Source organism: Tursiops truncatus, chromosome 17 (assembly GCF_011762595.2).
Source record: "Tursiops truncatus isolate mTurTru1 chromosome 17, mTurTru1.mat.Y, whole genome shotgun sequence".
Lineage (NCBI taxonomy): Eukaryota > Metazoa > Chordata > Mammalia > Artiodactyla > Delphinidae > Tursiops > Tursiops truncatus.
Genome location: NC_047050.1, coordinates 78,179,556 through 78,200,862, shown reverse-complemented (window position 1 = coordinate 78,200,862; position 21,307 = coordinate 78,179,556). Strand labels below are relative to the sequence as shown.

Below are 21,307 nucleotides of genomic sequence, written 5' to 3'. Positions count from 1 at the left end.
TCTCTTTCAGCCCTTGACTTGGGGATCGCTAGGCCCCAGCATCGTAAGCAGTGGCGGCTGCCGCAGGGTGGAGGCGACTTGGCCCCAGGGGACCTTCCCCTGCGGTCGGTCCAACGGAGGCGGGCACAGGGCTGCTTATTGGCTGGTGAGGCGGGCGGCCGACGGGAGTCGGCTAACGAGGCCTCCCGGGTGGGCCGGGTTCCGAGTGCAGGGCCTGCCGAGCGTAAAGGAGTCGCGCGGGCTGCGATACAATTGTAGGCGTAGGACGGTCGCTGACTCCACTGAGGCACTTGATCACCCAACTTGAAGAGGCCCTGGTCCCCTGGGGCTTGTTAAGTTCTGCGCAGATGATGAGGGAGGCGGCACCCTGGGGTCTGAGGACTGTAGGGACGGTCCTTGGTGGCGGGAACCCTCATGGACCAGCTGGGGTCTGTGGAGAGTCAGAACTACTTCTGGTAGCCCTTGGGAGGGCTTCTAGGTGGCTGTGGTTAAAGATAAAATCACAGCACGAGCCGAGGAGCTTAAGTCAGAACCTGGGTCTTGTCACTAACTGAAGGAAACAGTTATCTCCTAAGCACTCAGAGCTCACAGAGATATTGCTGCCCGTTGGGCATGAACCTGGTAAAATCCACGTGATGAGAACAGTATCTGACATTCATTGAGTACCTGCCACGTGCCAGGTTGTGCTGAGTGCCCCGCACGCACCAGGCAGGTATTAACATCACCATCTTACAGGTAAGAAGACTAAGGTTGGAGGTTACACAGATTGTCTATGACTGCATACTAAGTGAATTCAGATCCATCTGTCCGGCCCCAAACCCATGCTTCTGTTATTCCCCCCAGGGACTCACAGTGGGTGCAGTTGGGCTTCTGTGAGGACAGATGAGAGACTGCAGGTGTGCTACCGAATAGTTTGGAGTCACTCTAAAGCTTCATCAACCCTAAACTTACTTCCCAAGAGGGCAAGAGAAATGACTTTAACTCAGCAGAAACTTGTTCACTCATTAGAGAAAGTCTGAGGAAACCTCCATTCCGCTTAGACTCCAAGCCTCAGAGGAAAAAAGAAAATGGACACGTGAAGATCCGGATGTGTGCAGACGCCACCCAGGCACTGTCTGGGAGACCTGTGGCCGGACAGCCGAGGGCAGTGACCACATCTGTAGTCTGATCCCTACAATGGGGATGGAAACAGCAGCTGTCAGTGCTTGGAGCCACTGAAATTTGAATCTTAAGACCCACTCCCAGATCTCCCAGCTTCCCCTGAAACTTGTGTTCAAAGAGGGCTGCATTCCTGGCAGCAGCACTGGTACCACTGACAACGGATGGGCCCTTGGTGAGTTCCCCTGTGCCCTGGCTCTCTGCTCTTCTGTGTCCACTTCCTGGAGGACAGGGCACCTGGTCTCAGCACCAGGGCAAACCTGAGGAGCAGACCAGGGTTGGTGAGCCTGTCTCTGGACAGCCTCCCTCTGGCTCCCTAACCACAGGGGCCCCACTCCGCCACAAGCTGCACGAGAGCTTCTCTACCCTCAAATCCTACGTGAAGGAAATGGATCATGAGGTTTGGGTGATCAAGAAACTGATTTACAATCTCTGAGGAACAGAGAAGCCTCTATATTACGCCCGGGAGACAGGTGAGATGAGCCTCACCGAGCACCTCTCCGGATCCCACACAGTCCTCATTCCTGGATGGCCTGAAGATTAACTCTGAAGCCCTCCTTGACGATGCCTCGCTCCTCAAAACCTGCAAACGCTCCACGGCCTCCAGGACAGAGCCCATAGTCTCCAGGAGACAAAAAGCCAGGCCCTGCCAGCTCCAGAGTCACATTCCCATCTTTGCTACATTGCACCTTTGCTTGTGCCGCTTCTGTCCCCTTGTGCCGTCATCCCACCGTCTGCAAGGCAGTTCCAGTCCTCCTTCATCAAGCCTTCCTGGCCTCTACCACTGCCTCCACCGCACTCCTGTGTTACCCCCAACAGGACCCGAGGAAGCACCAGACAGGCTGCGTCTCCCTCTCCCCACGAGGAGCCCACAGTTGAGGACAGGACTCAGAAATCCCCCTTCCCGTTCCCTTCTTGACCTGTGTGAGGCAACACCTTGCTCCTCCCCCCAGGCCTGACAATGGGGAGCCCCTGGGCCGGCACCCTGCTGGCCTTCATCCGCACCTCCCGACTTCTGAAGACCCGGTGTTCCTGGCTCGGCCTGGTGGGAAGGAGGTCTGGGTGGCTGTGCCTCACACCTGTTCCTCTCAGGCCTTCCTCCTTTCCCCTTGGATTGGGTCAACTTGGGGAATCTGATCCAAAACTTTTTTTTCTCATTAAACCTTGTTTTAGTGGGTCTCAAAATTCTGTGACAGAGTTTTGGTCCAGTTGTTTCCATTAAAAAGTTCTGATTTGGGGACTTCCCTGGTGGTCCAGTGGCTAAGACTCCGCACTCCCAATGCAGGGGACCCAGGTTCGATCCCTGGTCAAGGAACTAGATCCCACATGCCGCAACGAAGAACCCATGTGCCGCAGCTAGGACCCAGCACAGCCAAATAAATATTAAGAAAAAAGTGGTTCTGATTTTAAAAACTAGTAACTTGAAACTGCCATGCAACACCCCTGCAACAACGGTCCACAAAACATTCTCTTTTTCTTCTGAAGATTTTATGATGCATTGTTCTCATTAGCCAGTCTTTTACTATTAAACCAAAATGGCCAATTGAGACTGTCCTGAGACCGTTCTTCCACCACAGGCTAAGAGTTGGTGGCAGGTATTAGGGACAATACAGTTGACCCTTGAACAACACAGGTTTGAACTGTGGGTTCACTTATATGCAGCTTTTTTTTTCCAATAAAAAAATCTGGGGTTGTTGAATCTGCAGATACGGAACTAAAGTTATACTCGGATCTTCAACTGCGTGGAGAGTTAGTGCCCCTAATCCCCACGTGGCTCAAGGGTTAAGTGTATTCGTTTAGCCTTCTGAACTTTCTTGCCAGCTCCAGTACAGCAGACTTCTCGCCTACTGCTTTGATGACACTCACAGCTGCCGTCCATCTCATGTCACAAATACCAAAATGGCCCAGAGAAGGATCGTCAGAGAAGCTCTCAACACACATGGGCTTGCTGGGGACCATTTCAACGAACGAAGCGTCACGAGGTTTCAAGAATCTGGGGCCATCTTCCAGACTCTTCCCAGAACAGTGATCAACATTCTTCACCTTAGTAGACTTGCAAGCAGCAGATGCCCAGCCAGTGTTGACACAGCCTGGATGACTCAGGATAGTCACCTGGGCTGTGAAGCCAGCCACCTGCGTTGCTGGATCATTTTTGCTGTTGCCACGATGAGCAACTTTAACAGACACGTTCTTGACGCTGAAGTCCACACTCCCCAAGAAGAGCTTCACTCAAAGCTACCACTGTGCACGTGGACAAAGGTGACCACTCCGCTGGGTTTGAGAACCCCCATCTCCTCTCATCCCACAGGCTTGGTGCCAATGCACCAATTGTGTGGATGTGCTGGAGCGGTGGACGCGAGGGCTTGTCAGCTGGACGGGCTGTGGGCAGCTCGGTTCCACTGCACTGCCACCTCTACCAGGTATAGGGGGCTCAGTGGAGCCCATCTTGTTAATACCTGCAGTTAGTGGTGTCACACCAGTGTGTAAGCCAGAGGGCCTGCTCAGGGAGGGGTCTGCCCATTCTTGGAGACAGAAGCAACAACAACCAGGACAGCACAGACAGCCTGAGATGCGCCTGTGGTCATGTTTTCAATAATGTCTCTGTGTCCTGGGGCGTCACTGATGGTCACAGAATGCTGGCTGGTCTTGGGTCTCCCCAGGGAGGTCGGTGGGGACATGGCGCTCATGCTGAGCTTGAAGCCACGTAGGGGCCCTAGCCCTTCCCGTCCCCACAGGCTCCCTCCCCACCCCCCACAGTTCTCCACGGCTCCTTTGTTACTCCCACCATAGCTGTGAGGCAGACAGCCAGGAGAGGTGGACGCACCTGAGCTCCGTATCCAGCGACGACGACGTCTTTTCCTTGCCCGTTTAAGCTTGGGCTTAGTGGTGTTTTTTATTTATTTATTTTTTGTAAGGAAATGGAGATCCATTTTTTTGGTTTGCTTTGTTTTTATAAATTTATTTATTTATTTTTGGCTGCATTGGGTCTTCATTGCTGCACATGGGCTTTCTCTAGTTTTGGCGAGCGGGGGCTACTCTTTGTTGCAGTGCATGGGCTTCTCATCGCCGTGGCCTCTCTTGTTGCGGAGCATGGGCTCTAGGTGAGCGGGCTTCAGCAGCTGTGGCTCGCGGGCTCTAGAGCGCAGGCTCAGTAGTGTGGCACACGGGCTTAGTTGCTCCGTGGCATGTGGGATCTTCCCAGACAAGGGCTCGAATCTGTGTCCCCTGCATTGGCAGGCGGATTCTTAACCACTGCACCACGAGGGAAGCCCTAGTGGTGGTTTTTAAACGCCTGTGTCTGGGAGCAAATCCACTGTGGAAAAAGCCGGAAACTTTTCAACAACCATTTTATGTAAACAACCAACTATTCCGTTATACCTACAGTTTGAAATTCACGGTGGCTTTCTAGCCTTTATTTTCTACTGTAAGGACCTCATTATATACGTCATTACCATTAATTACTTCGGGGAGGATTGAGCTGCACGTGCACATTCTTTCACAGATTTTAGAATGCGGCGTTTGCTGCAGCCAGCGATCCACTTGACTGTGGAGGCGGGGTAACTCCCCTTTTGCATGCTTCCAGATTTTAGAAACTTAGTACAGAAATGTAGGAAGCTGTCAGCTGCTCTCCATTTGCGCAGCCCAAACCCAACGCAGCCAAAAGTAAATTAAAATAAATAAATAAATAAAAATAAATCTTCTCTAGTGAGGTATCCGTTCACATCTTTTGCCTGACTGTCCCTTCTCTTTGTCCCTTTCCTCACAGCAGGAGACCCAAAGGGAGCATTGGGATGGATTATGGGCTCGTGTTTTCAGGCTAGAGGAGACAAGTGGATGACACTGAATGATGGGGTTTGGCGGAGGGCAATGGAGAGGAGGACCCGGACGTGTGTCCAGCAGCCTCCCAGCCTCTCGGGCCACCTTGGCCCCTCCCACCTGGACTGGACCCAGAGATGAGTGCCCAGGGCTCCTTGGGGGGAGTCCCACCTTCTGTTCCCCAGGGTTACTAGCCGGAGCGCAGGCAATGGCTCGGGACACTTGTGGACCCACGTCTGTGTTCAGGGAAGCCGGACAGTTTGGTGGGCACAGCTGCTCAATGAGGCCATGTCCTCAGGTGTGTCCAGGGCAGGGACTGGCTCCCAGGACCTGTGCACTGTCCAGGACGTCTGCCTGCGCCTTAGGTCTGCGATCATCCGACCGCAAGGAGTGGGGGCCCTGGGTGTTGCTCACCGTGAGGAGGAGACCCAGCTGGGAGGACACAGAGTTGGCTCACAAAGAGGGCAGGAGGCTGTCCTGGAAGCCTTGGACCCCTCTGTCCCCAGGACTTTCTCTCCTCTCTATCTCTCTGTGGAGGCTGGCTCCTCTGCTTCTCCACGTGGGGCCCCTCACCCTGGCACTCAGTGCATTGTCTGTGTCACTAGCCCTTGCAGGGACAGGCACCTGCCGCTCAGCTGTACAGAGGCTCAGGGAGCCTGCAGCACCCTGTCCAGTCAGCATGGCCTGGGGGAGGCTCCAGGACAGGCACATGGACCAGTGTGGAGGTCCCTCAAGGCAGCAAGTACCTGTCTAACTGTAAACTCCCCTCATATGGGATGTAACGGGTACAAGAAAGGCTCTGGTCACGGGCAGAGGGGGCATTCTGGGTGCCTGCCCTTGCCGGATGCTCCCTGTTAAACAAACGCCCCCCCCCACCCAGTTCTTGCCATGGGTGGCCCTGCTCTGCGGGAGACATGATGCCCTTAGACCAGAGTGCAGGCAGAGGCAAAGCCAGCTGTATTCCCATCTGCAGGGGAAGCCAGTGATCTGTGAGGTGGCCAGGTCTCAAAGAACAGAAGAATCAAATGTACAGAGAAAAGCAGATGGAGAAATGGGTCCGCGGGTCCGTGGATTCGCGCAGCATTGCTGCAGTTAGTGCTGGTCCCCGGAGCCTTCTTCTCCTGAAACCCAAATGGGCTGCGTGTGGCAAAGATTTCTTGAATATGACACCAAAGCACACACAACGAAAGCAAGAATAGGTAAATTGGACTACATCAGACAAACTTTCTGTGCATCAAAGGGCACAATCAAGAGAGTGAAAAGGCAACCCACAGAATTGGAGAAAATATTTACAAATCTTATATCTGATAAGAGGTTAATATCCAAAATATATTAAGAACTCCAACTCAACAACAACAACAAAATAAATACCAGATTTAAAAATGGGCAAAGGGTCTTCCCTGGTGGCGCAGTGGTTGAGAGTCCGCCTGCCGATGCAGGGGATACAGGTTCGTGCCCCGGTCCGGGAAGATCCCACATGCCGCGGAGCAACTAGGCCTGCTGCCACAACTACTGAGCCCACGCGCCACAACTACTAAAGCCTGCGCGCCAAGAGCCCGTGCTCCGCAACAAGAGAAGCTAACACAGTGAGAAGGCTGGCACCGCAACAGAGAGTAGCCCCCGCTCGCCACAACTAAAGAAAGCCCGCGCACAGCAACGAAGACCCAATGCAGCCAAAAATAAATAAATTTATAAAAAAACCCAAAAAACTACCATTTGAGCCAGCAATCCCATCTCTGGGTATATACCCAAAAGAACTGAAAGACGGATCTCAAAGAGATATTTGCACACCCATGTTCATAGCAGCATTATTCATAATAGTGAAGAGGTAGAAGCAACCCAAGTGTCCATCGACGAATGGATAAACAAAATGTGGTGTGTGTATATAACGGAATATTACTCAGCCTTAAAACAGAAGGAAATTCTGACACATGCTACAACATAGATGACCCTGGAGGACATTATGTTGAGTGAAATAAGTCAGTCACAAAAAGACAAATACAAATACATTCCACTTATATGAGGTATCTAAAGTAATCAAATTCATAAAAATGGAAAGTAGAGTGGTGGTTGCCAGTGGCTGACGGGAGGGAGGAATAAGAAGTTGTTTAATGGGCGGAGAGGTTTAGTTTTGCAAGATCTGGATCTGGAGCGCTGTTGCACAACATTATGAATATACTTACCACTACTGAGCCGTTCACTTAAAGATGATTAAGATGGTAATTTTATGGTGTGTGTGTGTGTGTGTGTGTGTTACCACAATTTAAACAAAGACTGGCCATGTCAAGAGTCTGTGAGGATGTGCAGGAAATGAAACCCTCATCACTGCTGGTGGGGATGGAAAGTGGTGCAGCTACGTGGAAAATGGTTTGGAGGCTTCATAAGAAGTCCAACATACACCTCGCATATGAGCCATCCATTCTACTCCTAGATGTTTCCCCTAGGAGAAAAGGATTCCATTTACACCAAATTCTAGAAAATGAAACTGACCTAATAGGTAGTGACAGAAAGCAGAGTTCCTTGGAGATGGGGTGGGGGAGGGTAAGAGGGCGGATTCATCGGGGCCTGCAAGACTGGGGAAGTGCCGGCCACGTTCACTGTCCTGATTGTGGTAATTCTTTCACAGATGTGAAATTCAACAACACAGCAGAGCTTATGAGCAAAGTGTACCCTTTACATCTGTGTGGCTTATTGTATGGCAATTACAGCTCAAGGAAAGTTAAAAATATTTTAAAAAATGAGTCAGCCTGTCTTATTTTCCAGGCAGCAAAGTCAAAGGAGGTCTGAAGGCTGTTTGACGTCTCAGCAACCAGCCTCCTGCAGGGGAGAAAAAGGAGCGGGTCGGGGCGCGTCCACCCCTCTCCTCTAAACTCCCTAGGACGCGTGGGGCTGAGCCCCTGGTCCTATCAGCGGACTGCTGGGCGACCTTGGCCAAGTTTCTCAACTCTGTGCTCAGCGTCTCCACCCGGAAGAGAGAATGATGACAGTACCTACCGTAAAGGAAAAATTATACCAAGCCTGGTGTGCCGAGGCAGCTTCCTTGGGGAATAAAGAGCGTCCCTGATAGAACACCTAAGCAATTTCTGATGAGCTGTAAGCGGATTAAGGTGGAAACCAGTTACCACCAACCCAGGGGACCATCAGCCTGTCCCTGCTCGTGGGCAGAGCCCCAGACCTGGCACAGAGCCCACTGCAGGTGGGGAGCGGCCCTCGGACTGGAGGGAAGGGATCTGATTGGGTTTGACAGCCCAGAGCCCGCTAGGGAGAGGGGCTCCTGAGGGAGTGAGCCGTGGGGGCGTGGCCCCGGTGAAGTCCACGGGGGCGTGGTCAGGGCGGAGCGTCGAGGAGCTTAAGGGGCTGTCTCCTGGGGCGCGTCCTTGGGCAAGGGGCGTGGCCCGGGAAGGTGTGACTGGGATCTGAGGAACGCGGCGAAGCCAGGGTCCCGAGTGAGGCACGGTCAAGGAAGGGGCGAGGAGGGTGTTGGGGGCGTGACCGGGTGCAGGGGCGGTCGTGAGGGGCGTGGTCAGGAGGCCGGAGCGGGTCCCAGCGGGTCCACGCTGTCCCGCCTGTGCTCGGGCCCTCGGGGCGCCAGGCCGCTGTTCCCACGCCGCTGCCCAGCCGGGACGGAGCCAGAGGTGATGCTGGAGCACTCTGTCTTCCTGGCCCCGTCCTGCAGGGGCGAGTGGGAAGAAAAGGGGTCCTCAGTGGGATTGCGTGCGGCCGGGCAGCGGAGGGGAGGCGACGCCTTTGCACGCAGGCCCCGGGCCCTTTCCTGTCTGGAGCAGGCGATTCTCCTCGTTTATCAACGTGTCCCTGACTCCGCAGCTCTTCCTTTCCATCACGTAGGTGCAGGTGTTTTATACGCGTCCTTAATATGTTTTTTCCTTGTAAAATATGCACTGTTGTGTGGTGTATGTGACTTAATTTACATGTTGTGCTATAAAGTCCACTTCACTTAATTTTTTACGCAGCGCCTTGTTTTTAGGATCTTCTCTTGTTCTTCATACCTCTGGTTCTTTGTCCCTGACTGCTGCGTAGCACTGTCAGTCTGCGCGTCTGTCCCTGATGATGGACGCCTAAGTTGCCTCTTATTCCCCATCACTGCAAATCACGTAGTGCTGCGTATCTTTTTACCTGGTCCCTAGGAATGAAAATTCCTCTGGATTATCTATCCAAGAACGGGTTGCTTGTTCATAAGGCATTGCACGCTTAATTTCACTGACTACCGCTAGGTTGCCCTTCAGAGCTGCTGAGTACATTTACACTCCCAGTAGCCGTGCCTGAGAGTTCCCAATTCACTACACCCTCCCCAACACTAAGTGTTATACAGTGTTCTTATTTCTGCCAATCAGATGCATATCATGGTTGTTTCAATTTGTCCTTAATGGATTCCTAGTGAGTTTCATGATCTCCTCAAATAACATGTGGGCTTTCCCCCTTCGTGAATTGTCTTTTCATATGTATATGTTTTTTGTTTTTGTTTCTGGCCTATGTTGCTATTGGAGTTCCTGTTTTTTGTTTTGTTTCGTTGTTGATATGCAAGAGCTCTTGTATATTCTAGATACCAATCTCTTGTCAGATTTAGACTGCAAATGTCTTCTGCTAGTCCATCATCTATTAATTTTAACTGTGATGTCATCTGTTTAGTAGAAATTAAATCAGAGGTAGTCAAATTAGTTAATTTTTTACCTTGTGGCTTGTAGTTTTGTGGTTTTAATAAGTCTTTACCTTCTCCAAGGTCATAAAGATTCACCTCTATTTTTTTTAGAAGTATTTCAGTTTTACTTTCTTCTACTTTTCATATTTATGTGGATAATCTACTGGGAACCCAATTTTATACATATTAGATGTGGATCCAGCTTCATGTTTCTTCAAATAATTCCTCAACAAAGAATACATTAAATAATCAATCTTTCCCCATTACTTTTTATACATTAGTGAGATTCTGAATTCTTTTTTCTGTTCTATTGGTCCATTTGTGTTCCTGAGCCTATCAAGTACCATTGCTTTGGAGTAGATCCTAACATCTGGTAGAGTACCTGCCTGCTGTATGTCCTCCTTCAAAACTGAACTAGCTATTTGTAGACTTTTATTCTTCCATGTATATCTAAAAAATATGTTTTTCACATTCCTCAAAAAATCTTACTAGAACTAGATTATTAATATTTTGGTTTTTTAGACCACTTTAGTGAGCATTGACATCTTTACAGTGTTATGCCTTCTGGTCCATGAACATTGTATGTTTCTCCATTTATTTAGGCTTTCTTTTAAGATACTTTCATAGAGTTTTTATGTGTCCTCTATAAAGGTTTTGTATATGTTTAATTAGCTTAATGCCTACATGGTTTATAGCTTCCGTTGGTGTTGTGAAGGGCATCTCACTTTCCATCATATTTTCCAGTTGGTGGTTTCTCATCTGTAGAGAACCATTGTTGGGTTTTGTGAGCAGATCTTACTGAACTCACTGATTCTAATACTTTGTTGATTCTGTATATTTTCTGTGTAGAATTTCATATTATCTTCAATTTTTGAGACTTCAGGTTATTCTCTTCTAATCCTTAGGCTCCTTTTTTTCTTTTATTGTTGCATCGGCTGAGTACACCCGCCTCCACCCACCAACACCCACCAAGAAAGGCATCCTTTCTTGCTCCTGACCCTAAAGGGTTTGTATCCAAAGATTCTCTGTTGAAAATAATTTGTGTGGGATTTTGGTATATAGCCTTTATCAGGTTAATAAAGTTTCTTTTGTAGTCTCAGTTAAAAATCTTTTGATCATAAAGAGATGCTGACTTTTATCAACAATTGAGAGGAGGTGATTTTAATCCTTAGTCTGATGATATGCTAAATTACACGGATAGATTTTTCTGATGTTATCCTTACATTCTTTTTTAAAATTATTTATTTATTTATTTTTGGCTGTGTTGGGTCTTCGTTGCTGCCCACGGGCTTTCTCTAGTTGTGGCGGGCAGGGGCTACTCTTCGTTGCGGTGTGTGGGCTTCTCATTGCGGTGGCTTCTCTTGTTGCGGAGCACCGGCTCTAGGCACACAGGCTTTGGTAGTTGTAGCTCATGGGCTCAGTAGTTGTGGCTCGCGGGCTCTAGCAGGCTCAGTAGTTGTGGCACACGGGCTTAGTTGCTCCGCGGTATGTGGGATCTTCCCGGACCAGGGCTCAAACCCATGTCCCCTGCAATCGGCAGGCAGATTCTTAACCACTGCACCACCAGGGAAGTCCCTATCCTTACATTCTTGTATATCCCTAAGCATTCTGTGTTTTTGTATGTTGGCATTCAGTTAACAATTTTTATGTACGAATTCCACATCTATGTTTTCAATAATTTATTATTTATTTATAAATTTATCCCAAACTACTAATGTAGTTAATTTATCCCAGACTACTAATGTAGCCCTCCTCACTTTCCCCTTTGGTAACCATAAGATTGTTTTCTGTGTCTGTGAGTCTGTTTCTGTTTTGTGAATAAGTTCATTTGTATCTTTAAAAACATATTTATTTATTGGCCATGCCACATGGCTTGCGGCTAAGTTCACCGACCAGGGATTGAACCCGGGACACAGCAGTGAAATCGCCAGGTTCTAACCACTGGACGGCCAGGGAATTCCCTGTATCATTTTTTTAGATTGCACAAATAAGTGATATCATATGATATTTGTCTTCCTCTGTCTGACTTACTTCACTTAGTATGATAATCTCTGGGTCCATCCATGTTGCTGCAAATGGCATCACTTCGTTCTTTTTTATAGCTGAATAATATTCCATTGTATATATGTATCACATCTTTATCCATTCATCCCAAATTAGTAGTGTGGGATTAACAGATACACACTACCTTAAATAAAATAGGTAAACAACAAGGACCTAATGTGTAGCACAAGGAACTATACTCAATATCTTGTGATATTGGAAAAGAATCTGAAAAAAATATGTATAACTGAATCACTTTGCTATACAATTGAAACTAACAACGTTGTAAATTAACTATACTTCAATAAAAGACAAAATAAAACCAACAAACAAAAACAATATTATGGTGAGGTTCAGGTAAGTCTTTTGTGAAGCATGGCCACCAGGGGACCCAAGGACCTGGGAGGGATAAGTGGAGTTAAAGGAGGCATTTTGTTTTTATAACGAGAAATATCAGTGGCTTTGTATGCTCATGCAAATAATAAAACAGAGAGAGACAAACAGATGATGCAGGAGAGGAGACAGATAAACAAAATCTTTGAGAATGCAAGAGGCAGTGGGTCCCAGTTCATCAGAGGAGGGCCTGCCTTGTATAGGAGCAGGGAAACTGCCTGCCCATTTTCAGGAGGGAAGGTGAAGGGCAGGGATAGATATGGGCGGGCCTTTGGGTTTGGTGATAAGAAGTTTTGTTCTCATCTGGGAGGCTGAACTAGAGAGGCCTAAGAAATTCCTATGCTCACTTTGGGGAACGGGAGACTTACCCTCTGGAGAAAAATCACAAGATTGCCAAGGAGCGTGAAGTGCTCCTTCTAAGTTTAAAGCGAAGCCAGCCAGCACAGGTCTGTGATGTTTCTGCAGCATTCATGATGGAGAATGGTGGGGTTCCTCCAGACTGGGCTTTCTCAAGTGTGCACAACGGAGAGGGAGCTAGAGACAGGAGAGCAGAGACCATTTTTCCTGTGTATGGGAGTGCAGTGTGAGGATGGGCCAAAAGGGAAGTCAAAGAGTGGTGACAGAGTCCCGATCAGAGCCGGGAGGCAAAGCACTGCAGCAGCGACGCACTGAGGGAGTGAGCTGCAGGCCGGAAGTGGAACTCAACTGAGGGCTTCTGAGCTTGAGCTTTCAGCCCTCTGCAGTTCCTTGTGCGAATGGGATCCGGGCTGTGGCCACGGAGTGGTGTGGGCTTCTCTGTTTTGTTGTGGGAGTTTCAGGCTGGTTAGCTTCCATTTATATCGACATGCATGTCAAATACTACAACTTCTGGAAATGAATACTGTATAGGTAATAATAATTTTTAAAAGCCTGAAGAGCAGGCTAAACGCAGATTAGAAAACGCTAAATAGAACAACAGTAAAGCTTAACTGAGCAATTACCAAGAGTTAAGATGACAGAGCAAAAAGAGAGAAAATCGTAGAGACACGGAGGACACAGGCCGTCCAGTTTAGCTTGACAGATACATAGGGAGAACCTATAAGAATGGAGGAGAGCCAATATTTTAAGAGACAGTGACTGATAACTTTCCAGAATCGAGGAAAAGTGAAATCTTTTCCAGGAAGTCCAACATGGTTTGAGTAGGTAAAATTACACCAAATCCACACCGACACGTAGGAAATGTCAACTGCACCGCACCGAAGGGGCTCGGAAGAATCTCAGGAGCGATCTGACAGGCATCGTCGGCCGTGGTGCGGACCGCGGGGCTGGAGGGAGCGCTTCGGCATCACCTGGCCAGCAGCCGCCCCTCTCCGCCCGTCGCACCCAGGGCCCCGGGTGACCCGGGCCGGGGGCGCCCCTCTTCGCCCGAAGCATCCCCGGACTCGCCCGGACAGCGCGAGTACCCCACAAGCGCGCTGTGGGCGGAGCCAGCGCGACTACGCTCCCGACTCCCGCCATGCAGCGCACGCCCCCGGCGGGACTCCTGCTCCCGGCGTGCCGCGCGCCGGCGCATGTGCACGGGGCTCGCGGCGGCGTCCCCTGGCGGCGGGGGCCGTGCGGGGCGGGGGCGGGGCCGGAGGCGGGGGGTTGCGCTGGTGACGGGAGGACGCGCGGTCGCGGCGCATTGGGCCGGCGGCGGCGGCAGCGGCGGCGGCGGAGGGCGCGCACCGAGCGGGCGGCGGCGGCGCGGGAGAGCCGCGAGCAGCTCACGCGCGGCGTGCGAGCCGGGATGAGGGGCTGTGGCCGCGCGGCCCGCGCGCAGCCTGCGGGTGAGAGCGCGGACGGTGGGCGGCGCGGGCCGGGAAGATGGCGGAGAGGCCGGCGCTGTGGCCCCTGCCCGGTCTCCTGGAGGTCCCCGGCCCGGCCTGCGAGGATACGGGTCCTTGGCGACTGAGGGGGCGGGCGGTGCCGCGACCGGGCCGGGGAGGGGCGGGTTCTGTGCGTAGAGGTCCGGCTGGGGGGGGAGCGCAGGGGCGCGAGGGGCCCAGGCCTCGCGGGGCCAGGGTGTGTGGTGGGTGTGGGGTCAGGCCTAGGGGTGAAGGTGGGTGAGAGTGTGCCCGGCCCGGGGTGCGGGTCGGTGAGTGTGCCGGCCCTGGGGTGTGAGCGTGCCCGGCCTAGGGTGGGCGTGAGTGGAGTGCCGGGCCTGAGCGCGTGGTGTCGGCGCGGTTCGGGTGCGCAGTCGGGGAGGTGCAGGGCCGGGGAGTCGGGACGCGCGTGTCCGGGTGCGGGCCGTGGCCTCCGGCCCCGCCGATCTGGCCTCTGCAGGGAGGCGGGCTGGGGCGTCCCCTACTTCCCTCCCGGTCGCCCTCCCGGAGCTGGAATTCCCGCGGTGGCTCCCTGGTTGCGGGATTGGTGTGGGTGGAGGCAGTGTTCCGCGCGAGGGCCGAGATAGAGGCAGGCTGTGCGCATCTTGGGGGTCAGGACGTCTTTTATTTTAAAACGTGCAGCTGGCGGGGAGGCCGCCGCAGCTGTGGGTGTGTTACATGCTGCTCCCACCAGCAGCTGCTGTGGGCGCTGCGCAGCCTTCAGCAGCAAAAATGCGGCGTCCCTCACCCGCTTCGTTGTCCTAGGGTTTAACCAAACCTCCTGTGACCTTTACAGAAACCTACAGTTGCAAGGCTTCTTGTTCCTCCCCTGGTGCAGACAATAGGAGGTTTGTCTTTGAAGCCAGCGAGGGGAATTGCACCCTGTACATCCTGGGTGCCTCTGTAAACAGCAGGTGGTTCCCGGTCAGCGGCTCCCCTTTCACAGTGAGCAAGGTGTGTTTCTCCTCGTTGGGGGAGGGGAAGGAGATTTGATAGGGGTGAATGTGAAGCAAGGAGACTCATTCCATAAAGCAGCTTGGCGCGGACTGTGTGCCCCGCGCGCTGGCTTGGGAATGAGCAGGGCCCTGGGTCTCTCTGCCTGCACTTTGTCTAGTCAGCTGTCTGGAGAGGCTGGAGAACAGGGGGGAGAAGAGGGCGGCTTCTGGAGCCAGACTGCTTGCCTTTGAGTCATGACTCTTCTGTTTACTGGCTTTGTACTCTGCCTTTGGTTCCTCATGTGTAAAATGGGAGCACCAATAATATTGGGCTCCCTGGGTGGTTGTGGGGACTCGGTGAATTCATTGTGCCTTGTTGTCAGTGTTGAGAAAAGTCAGGAGTTGTTATCGCTGCCAAGATCTGGTTTCCAGGGTGCACTCACTGGGTCGGCTGTTTCGTCTTAGTTTAACACTAACTTGAGGTCTGTGGCTCTCTTTTCTTGTGCAAGCTGGGGTCATATTTGGAGAAACAAGTCTTTATAAAGGTAAACGAGGAACAAATCTCATGTACTTAGATAAATTATCATATAGAACTGTTTTTAAAAATCTTTTTAGAAGAAGAAAGCTTCTAATGAACCAGTCTAGAATCCTGCAGTACTTATTGTCCTGGGAGGTAGATAGGATTGTTGTTGACAGAAATGAGATGTCGAGCAGTTCTTGGGTAATTCTCTACTTGAATTAAACTATCAAAGCCATTGTTGTTATACTTTTTTCCTTTTAATTAATTAATTAATTAATTAATTTTGGCTGCATTGTGTCCTTGTTGCCGCACGTGGGCTTTCTCTGGTTGCTAAGAGCGGGGTCTACTCTTCGTTGCATTGTGATGGCTTGTCTTGTTGCGGAGCACGGGCTCTAGGTGCACAGGCTCAGTAGTTGTGGCACGTGGGCTCAGTAGTTGTGGCTCGCGGGCTCTAGAGCGCAGGCAGAGTAGTTGTGGCACACGGGTTCAGTTGCTCCGCGGCATGTGGGATCTTCCCAGACCAGGGCTCAAACCTGTGTCCCCTACATTGGCAGGCAGATTCTTAACCACTGTGCCCCCAGGGAATCCCTGTTGTTATACTTCACAGTGTTATCCTTGTAACGGAAAAGATACTTTATTAACAAACTAAGTGACAGTGAGGGCATAAGCACCAGAAAATGAGGACTTGGCATTATCAGTGCTGTGACATTCTGTCTTGCTAAGCTGTTGGAAGGAATAACTTAACTTGCTTCAGAACAAAGTGGAAAAATTCGTCATGTTTCCCAAGGAGATGGTTCTCTTTCTCAGGTCTAGGAAGAGTATCTTAGCCTTACCCTAGATCACTTCATCTCATCCCCTTTATCTGTGTGACACTAAGACTAGGAGGGACCCCCCACACACACTTTAAGGAGAGTCTTCGGGCATTTGTGGAGTCTAAGGTTGAGAACATTTGATGTTCAGAGTGAATGGTAACGAAATAGCTTCTGTGAGCAAATTTTAAAATATCTAAAGATAGATTTAAAAACGTCCATCCCCGCCTTCTTTCCTGCATGTGTGCTGGTGTGGGCTGTCCTTGAACAATGTAATAACAGTGAATTCAGTGTGTTGTTAAGCCTCCACCTGGTTCTTTGTTGCTTTTGAAGAAAAATGTCCGTGTAAAGATGAAAAAATTAAAAAAATGTTTCACTATGAGAACATTCTCATAGTGAAATATCTAGTTTTACTAGCAAGATAGCTTTGCTGTGCCTGTTCACTGACCCATGTGGCCATTTGTTGAGGGTCTTACACGCTCCCACTCAAAGTTGGCTCTGTGGGTGTCCTGTCTCAGGAGCTCAGCCTGGGTGTCGCAGCGCTGGGCCTGGCGACACCTGGCAGAGCTGGACTGGGCTGCCCTGCCTGGAGGTCTCTTCTCCTGTTATCCTTCTTGCTCCCCTGGTAAAGTCTGCACCCTCAGCTGTGGGCTGTCTCTGCTCCCTCCTATGCCTGCCTCACCGTGCCTCCCATCAGCCTCTGGGACTCGCCCTTGATGTCACCTGGCAGCTCTGGCCTGCTCCCCGCGGTTGTTTCTGACCCTGACTGCTGTCCTGCAGCCACACTGTTTCACCCTGCTGAGAAGAGCCTCCTCCCTTGGGCCTGCAGCCTTAGCTCACTCCTGCTTCTGCTGTGCTCACGCCTCAGCCTTCCAAACACTGCGCCAGACGAGGGTCTCTAAGCTACAGCCACTGACAGGCCCTTGGCCTGTCTTTGTAAATAAAGTTTTATTGCAACACAGCCACCCTGGTTTATTTTTGTATCATCTGTGGCTTTACGCGGGCCTCTCACTGTTGTGGCCTCTCCCGTTGCGGAGCACAGGCTCCGGACGCGCAGGCTCATCGGCCATGGCTCACGGGCCCAGCCGCTCCGCGGCATGTGGGATCCTCCCGGACCGGGGCACGAACCCATGTCCCCTGCATTGGCAGGCGGACTCTCAACGACTGCGCCACCAGGGAAGCCCTCATCTGTGGCTTTTTTGGCAGACTTGACTAGTTGCAACAGAGACTTCATGGCCCATAACACCTAAACTGTTTCCTGTCTGGCCCATTTTCAGAAAAAGTTTGCTCTAGAAGTTCAGAGGGAGAAGGACTGCAGGGGGGGGCTTCAAGGAAGAGGTGGTCTTTGAGCTGAACCTCAGCAGGAGGTGAGTGGGGGAAGGATGGAGGACACTGCAGCACTACAGACAGAAAGGGTTTCAGGTCTTGGGAGTAAAGGCAAGAAGGTGGCTCATGTGTGGTTTGTGGGGTTAGAAGTTTGTATAAGGAATAAGAGGAAATAAGGGTTATAACGTGAAGATCTTTGAACTTAGGTGAAGGACTTTAGATTTCAGTTCTCTGGCTATGGGGAGCCACTTCAGGTCTGTGAGTAGGGGAAGTCCTGATAAAATGGGTTAGGAACGTGTACCTGGCCGTGATGCGTAGGATGGGTTGGGGAAGGAAGAAATCAGGGAGTTTATTGGGCAGCTTTCTCTAGAAAGACTGCAGTAACAAGTCAGAGGTTTATTTCTAGCTCACATTTCATTTGCTTGAGGCTCTTTTCTGAGAGTCTTCATTGCTGGATCGGGGACGTGCCCTTGTTTGGGACACGCTATTCTTATGGCAAGAGAGTGGCAGAGACTCAGCCTGTCTTTGAGCTTCAGCTTAGAACTGGAGACTCAAGTTCTGTGGCCAAAGCAGGTCTCCTGGCCCAGCCCCGGGAGAGGAGATACGTCCCACGGCCAGGGGCAGGCTGTAGGATGGACAGCCCTCTTACAGGGAGGGTGGCCAAATAACCAGAGCCAATGCTAGGACCACCCCAAGGGAGCAGACAAGTGCCAGCCGCACTTCTTCCCTTAGCCGCCTGCGCGGAAGCCCTGCAGGCGTCTCAGGCCTTGCCTCCTGCCTCACTTCTAGCCTTGGCCGCCTGGTGCTCTGGGCCCATCATGTGCTAGGTTCTTCCCCCGCATGCTGCTGCTCGCTGCCTTGCTCGTCGTACCTTCCACGTAGTTAATGAATCCCCCTTCCTCTGGCAGCAGGGCCAGCTGCCAGGCGGGGCCTGTGCCTGTCTCGTCCGCACTGTGGCGGTGCCTCCTGGCTGGACCCCCTCACCTCTATCTTCCACGCAGCTGCTCAGGGCATGTGTGCAGGTCAGTGTTCTCATCCAGCGGTGGTTCATCTGGAGACATTTGCGGTCGTCCCAACTGGGAGCAGGTGCAGCGGCAGCGAATGTGTGGAGGCCATCCCGTGCCACCCAGGATGCTCCGCGGCCGAGGAGCAGGCCCCGGGCATGTGTGCCAGTCGTGCTGCTGCTCTGCCCTCCTCCCCGGCTCGCCGTGCCCCCTGGACTGCTGGCCGTGGCCCAGCGTGCCCCGACTCGCACCCAGCGCTCCGGCAACTCTGGCTGAGCACCGCCAGGCCCAGCCCTGCTCCGCATTCTCTCTTCCCCTCACACGAGCAGGGCTCGGGGGCTCCTTAGGCCCTCACTGGGGCCTGCCTGGGGCCTGATCTGTCCCCATGCCAGGCACGCTCTGCACAGCCTCCAGTTGTCCCCCTCTGCACAGGGAGTCCTCGAGGGCAGCGGACTCAGTGCCTCGTGTAGCATTTCCTTTGTGTCTTAACATCAGCAGGGATGGACGCCTTTGGGTGGGAGTCACCGTTGTGCTTCCCAGGTTGACACAGCAGCGGCTGCTTCCAGCTACCTGAGGCCTCTCATCTCTTGCTTTCCTAAGTGTAAATGTTTTAATTCTCATAGATTCTTTTCATTTTTGCTCCTTAAAAGGTTAAAAAATTTTGTACTACGTAACATCTTCAGGGTTTGAAGGCACAGAGGGTGCACAGTGTAGCTGTCTGTTGCCTCCATCCCTTCTCTGCCCCCAGAAGCCTGGTCCCCTGGAGGCACCCACTCCATCTCCTTCTAGAGATACTTTGTTGTAACTATGCACGCAAACATGTATATGTCTTCTTTTTTTCCCGCTCTTTTCTTTAAAAAATTTTTCGTAACCTCGCCTTTTTAACTAAATGTGTTTGGGTTTGGGAAGTCACTCCATATCAGTACATTTTCCAGTTCATTCTTTTTCATGACTACATCGTGTCTGGCTGTGTGGAGGTGCTATAATTTATCTGACCAGCCCCTGCTGGCGAACATCATATTTTGCGCAGTTAAAATCAGGCTGCAGGCACAGCATTGTGGACATGTGCACGTGTGCCTGTGGGGCCCATCCCTAGAAGTGACATCTCTTTGTTTAATCACTGTTGATTCTGTTAGATCAGGGTTTGCTTTTGTTTCTTAATGTCTTTAACTGTACTTTCTGTGGTCATTTATTTCTCCCAGTTATCTGTCTGTATTTTAAATAATATAGGATGGTCAGATTAGGTGAGTTTCTCAGTTGGAAATTGGCTCACCTTTCATGTGTTCTTATAGGTAGGAGTGACTAGGAAAACATATCCACACAAAAACTTGTACACAGAAGTTCACAGTAGCATCATTCATAATAGCCAAAAAGGGGAAACAACCAAAATGTCCATCAACAGACGAACGGACAAACAAAGTGTGTTCTGTCCATACAGTGGAATATTATTTGGGAATAAAAAGAAAGGAAGTACTGATTCATGCTACAATGTGGATGAATCTTGGAACATTATGCTGAGTGAAAGAAGCCAGACACAAAGGTCTGGCTTTGTACGGTTCCATTGATATGAAATGCCCCAAACAGGCAAATCCATAGGGACAGAAAGTAGATTAGTGGTTGCCAGGGGCTGGGAAATGACAGCTAAGGCGTATGGGGTTTCTTTTTGGGTAATGAAAATATTCTAAACTTGACTGTGGTGAAGGCTGTGCCTATCTGTGAATATACTGAAATATTCTAAAATTGTATGCTTTAAATGGGTGAATTGTATGGTATGTGAATTACATCTCAATAAAGCTGTTAAAAATAAGAGTGATTAGGATTTTTAAGGAGGGAGCGTTCCAAGGGGGGGCCCAAGGCCTTAGAGTTGACTCTGTCCTGGGCTTGTGGTGAGAAGTCCAGTGGGCAGCACGGTGACGCCCGGATCGGCCTTTGAGATACTGGGTATAGTGGACACAGCACTGTTCCCACTGCGGAAGACTTGAGTTCAGCCTTGACTCAGTCCCCGAGGAGTGTGGTCCATCACAGGTAAGTCGATCAAATCGCTTAACAGCCGAGCCTCGGCTCATATCTGCGGATTAGATTATATCTGTCCCATGTATTCTCAGGGTGTGTCGTGAGGCTGAAGTGTGACTGAATTTCAGAGGACTCTGTAAATTACTGAGTGTCATACGTGTATAGCGTTCTAAAAACGTAATTTCAACACCAAGAGGCCAAGTCAGCAGAGCACGTTCTCTGTCCTCTTGCAGGCTGGTTGACCCGAGTGTAGCCGGCTGCATTGTGAACAGAACCATGCGTGGCCCCAGGGTGCTGGGCTCAGGCCTGGGAGCCCCTCCTCTGACCCGCACTACTCGAGCCTATTTTCCTCCTTCACTGCACTCCTCTGTCTGTCCTGCTGCTTCTCTCGGTCCTTCCTAAAGTTCCTGGAGGCCCAGCACGAACCAGAGATGTGGGTGCTTCCTTCCTGTGTGGAGCTGCACAGGAATGTCATCCTGAGACACTGCTGGTGGTTCTGTTACAGTCCCTTCAGCTGCTTCCTGGGACTTCTCCGGTGGCAGCATGTGCTTCCTAGCCATTGGGATTGTGTGAAGCATGTATAGTACAGATTTCCCAGCCGACAGACTTCAGGTTGTTTGTGCATCCGATTGCACGTGTCGTGGCAGCTTCTGGACTCTAGATACTGTTTTTCTATTTAATTTTGGTGGTGTTGGCCTTTTATCTTGTATTCAGAATTCAGCCATACTACGAGGATTCCTACTTCTTCTGACTCTGAGAAGCCCAAGAAGTAGCCTCTGGTTCCCCAAA

General features: G+C 51.0%; 1 protein-coding gene across 19 annotated transcripts in view; it reads left to right on the top strand.

Annotated features, from left to right (window-relative positions):
- Positions 1-13,697: 13,697 nt before the first annotated feature.
- Positions 13,698-21,307, top strand: part of ARHGAP39 (Rho GTPase activating protein 39) — a 73,649-nt gene continuing 66,039 nt past the window's right edge. For 5 of the 19 annotated variants that reach the window (XR_004522935.2, XR_004522934.2, XR_012327028.1 and 2 more), the window contains exon 1: positions 13,699-13,875. The gene's annotated coding sequence lies outside the window, so the exon portion shown is untranslated. Of the gene's footprint in view, positions 13,876-14,883; positions 20,531-21,307 lie in introns of those variants that run through there. The other 14 variants (XR_004522937.2, XR_004522936.2, XM_033843331.2 and 11 more) reach the window with 5 other exon arrangements.